Here is a 3,942-nt window from a genome sequence, read left to right as displayed (position 1 = left end):
CGGCCACTAACACACGCATGCAGCCACTAACCCACTACCTACATGCACGCACACCACACCAGCTATCCACGCATGACCCGGCCAACACATGGGCATGCATGGGCTAGCTAACAAACTCCACTAAGCTAGTTAACAACCTGGTTATGGACTTGCGCCACTCACGCACGTCACACACGCGCACAGACGCGCCACGGTCGTGCACGCACACATGGCTTATGGCTAACAGCGACGATGTATCCAGAGACGGGGGCTGGTGTCGGGCGCCGGGAGCTGCTCGTAGGCTGACCTTTTCTTTTTCGGGTGTGATCTGTGCGCGTGATAAGAAAAATGACTCGCGTGAGAAAGTTGGACTTCATCGAACGGCTATCGTTGCCCGTCCTACGATGCGGAAGGCGACCAATTCAGGCGTTTTGCCAGCCGACCGACCCCTTGGGTCACCCATTTTGTATGGTCTGGTTAAAACCAGAAATGAATTCCGGATCTTAAAGAGAATAGAAAAAGATGTATTTTCTGTTCAGGCTATATTTAGATACCTGCTCCCTTTTGCTGCAAGACAAAATCCAGCAGAGTCCCACTTTCGAGAAACAGTTTGGGCAAACCGGATGAGTTGGAGTGAAGGCACAGGCTCGGCGCAGCCCCTTCGTCAGAAAATGATCGTTAACCACCAGAGCAGTCGATACATTTCATTCAAGTTCATCTTGAGTACACAGGGCACATATATACCTAGCTAGCTTGTACACAGAAACTATATATACCATATAGTATACCATACACATGAATGATCTGCAAAAGCAAGCCGGAACTGCATTTATTTGCCGGATTCCCACGAAGAGCATCCGTCATGGGCGTCGCCCTCCATACGAGCCCGACCAGCCACCACCATAATTGTTACCTCCTGCTCTGTTAACTGCAGCCAAGGTAAGGCAACATCATTAGAAATAACCATGGCATGTAGATTTACTCCCTCCATGGAGAATTTACTGCACACCCAGCCCAATCTTAGCCATACAATCAAGCTCCTCTGCAGTTGCCACAGAAGGAACACAGAAATACAAATAAACAAGGTACTTCCTCCGTTATAAAATAGATGACCCAACTTTATATTAACTTTATACTAAAGTTAGTACAAAGTTGAGTCATCTATTTTGAAACGGAGGGAGTAGATATTAATTCAGTGAAAGAAACATTACCATGGGTGAGATCCCTAGCAGCAACCACGCCTTGCGAGACGATGACGAGGAAGGCGAAGATGACGCACACGAAGGCCAGAGACTTGGAAACCATTTTAGCTGGCTAATTAAGCTTTGTGTGCTTCTACAGGCTGAGATGACCAGCTTTATATAGGGTGCTTGGATCTGGAATGGGTGGATGTGGATGTTTCAACATGTCGCTGGTTAACCACTAGTCCCACTAACAGCTGGCACTGATGTGTCATACCTCTTACTCGGTCTTAATTCAAAGTGGCGACTATGGAAAGTCAAATGTCGAGATTAAGACACAAATTATTTTGGTATCTAGCTATCCAGTCAGGTTTTTACCAATTTGAGTTTCTTGACAACGCGAAGATATTAGTCTAGTACGGAATAGTTCTGATTTTCGTCCTGCCCTTAGAGATGAGCAACTAAAGCTTTCATTGTTGAAATGGTTGACAATTTCCACAGTGCGTCGGCCGAAGACTAAAGTAACCAGGGATTTTTTTTTGGCAGCTTGCGCGTGATTCTGGGCTTTCAAACAGCCATCTCCGTGTCTTGTCTTGCGCTCTTCACTAATAGAGTATAAACAACCCGGAGTCAGCTACCCGCAAAAGAGAGAGAGAGAGACCGGGAGTCAGCCGCGCATTCAGGTCTTCGTAGTTGAAAAGTTCTTATTGGTGCAATACATATGCTCCCTCTGTCTCAATTTATAGTGCGCATAGTTGCTAGCTCTTATACCAATGCAATGAGCTGGAGCTGTACTTTGTACCAAAATGACCCTGCATGTACGTTCTGCCCAAACCCATGTGCAAGCATTGGAGAACAGGACGTCGGCCTGTTGGTTAGCCCTGCGCTCCCGCAGGCTGCCCGCCCTGGTTCGAGCCCTGGCTCGGCCGAGGGGGCGCTTAGAGAATTCTCCTATCAAAATATGCCACCAAGGGCTAGTCCTGGCTGGTTTCGTTTTTTTATGTGCAAGCACTGTTGTGTGTCTCTGGTTTCCATGCAAGGGGTAACTTGTCCAAACCAGCATGCACGCACTATATTTCGGAATGTGAGCAAAAAATCTATGCGCACTACAAAAGAGAATGGAGGAAGTATATTGCTTTGATTGGTGTCTGCTATGAAGAATCTTGATAGAATGTTCGGACGATTAAGATAGCAAACACCTTTTGGTCCTGTCGTACGTGGAATCTTAATGTGTCTTGTCGATGGCACATATGTAGCATGGTTTACATGCTGTACGGCCGGAAACGTCATGCGACCAAAGGCCAACTGACGAACACAAGCCGTTGAATGTTAGAGCATCTCCAGCTGCGCCCCCAACCCCCCCCCCCCCCCCCCCCCCCCAAGGGCCTTTTTTGGCGCCGACGCCCAAAAACCGGCCCAATCGTGTCCCCAGGAGCCCATTTTTCGCCGGTTTGGCCCGAAACTGGCGCCGGCGGACCCAGGCCGAACCCGGCGCGCTGGGGGCGTCCGGGGGCGCCTGGGCAATTGGTTTTCGCGCGAACGAACGGCGGGCCTGCCGAGTCAGCGACCCCCGCCTCGTCGTCCTAACAACGCCTCGGTTTTCCGCGGGGAATCAATGCCAAGGTTGCCGCCGGTCAGCCTTCTATTGATTTCTCTCGGGCGACGCGGTGCGGCGACACGCCCCCTTCCGCCACGCGTACACACAACGCTGCCCCCCCCGATCGCTATATAAAGCAGCACCTCCCTCGCCGGAGACGCACCCGCCCGCAGCCCCCCTATCTCCCCGTGCACAGCCGCCGCCGCCGAACTCTTTCCGCCGCCGCAGACGATGGGCGAGAGGTTCCCCGGCGATGGCGCGACGGCCAATGGCTTCGGCCGCTGCTCGCTGCACGAGTGGGAAGCCCATCTCCTGCATGAAGCAAACATCCCGACGCGTCCCGGCATGCGCGCGCCGGGGCAGTGGAAGCTCAGCGCCGGGGGCGTCCCCGTGCCCCCGCTGCCCGACGTCACACGCCCCGACTACTTCAACGGCGAGGTCGAGCGCGTGTGGGCGTCGCTGACGAAGGACTAGCGGGCCCGCCCGGAGTATGTCGCCGGCAACCACCAGGCGTGGGCGGCCTACTTCGAACGCCGGCAGGCGGAGCGACTGGCCTCCACCAACAACGCACTAGTGGTGCGGGAACCAAGAACAGCGACGGCCGCCGCATGTGGTGGGGCGCCCCCAACCGCATGCTCCAGGCCATCCTCGAGCACCTCGAGGGCAGCAACGAGCCGCCGCTCACGTACCCTGCCGCCCCAGCCGCCCGCCGGAGCAGCGGCCAATGGATGCCGAGGAGGACCGGCTCCTCTTCCTCCTCCTCCCACTCCTCCGGCTCGCCGGCGCTCTTCAGCGTCAAGGCCGAGCTCGCAGAGACACCGCTCGGCCGGCGCACCCGCAACACCGGCATCGTCATCAACGAGGGCGGGTGCGCCTCCTCCTCGGCTCCTGCCTGCCTCGTCAAGCCGAAGACGGAGCCGGGGCTCGCCACCGTTAAGACGGAGCCAGGGCTCGCCGACGTGAAGACGGAGCCGGGGCTCGATGACGCAGTGGCCATGAAGTGGGCGCAGGAGGATTGGGCGTGGCTGGAGTTGGAGCGCCAACGCCGCGCCCTAGAGGAGATCGCCGCTCGGCGCCGTGGCCGCGACGAGGGAGGCGTCGTCGTTCTCAGCGACAACGACGATGACGCGCCGCCACCGGTTCGCCAGGGCGACTCCGAGCAGGGGTCCAGCAGGGGCAGTCGCG

General features: G+C 55.6%; 1 long non-coding RNA gene across 1 annotated transcript; it reads right to left on the bottom strand.

Annotated features, from left to right (window-relative positions):
* Positions 1-657: 657 nt before the first annotated feature.
* On the bottom strand, positions 658-1,310 carry LOC123159755 (uncharacterized). The gene is made up of 2 exons (XR_006479862.1): positions 1,191-1,310; positions 658-907 (listed from the first exon to the last, which is right to left on the bottom strand). It is a non-coding gene; the product is annotated as an uncharacterized lncRNA (long non-coding RNA).
* Positions 1,311-3,942: the final 2,632 nt, after the last annotated feature.

Source organism: Triticum aestivum, chromosome 7B (genome assembly GCF_018294505.1).
Source record: "Triticum aestivum cultivar Chinese Spring chromosome 7B, IWGSC CS RefSeq v2.1, whole genome shotgun sequence".
NCBI lineage: Eukaryota > Viridiplantae > Streptophyta > Magnoliopsida > Poales > Poaceae > Triticum > Triticum aestivum.
Note: the sequence above shows the minus strand (reverse complement) of the source record. Positions and strands in the feature narration are given on the sequence as shown.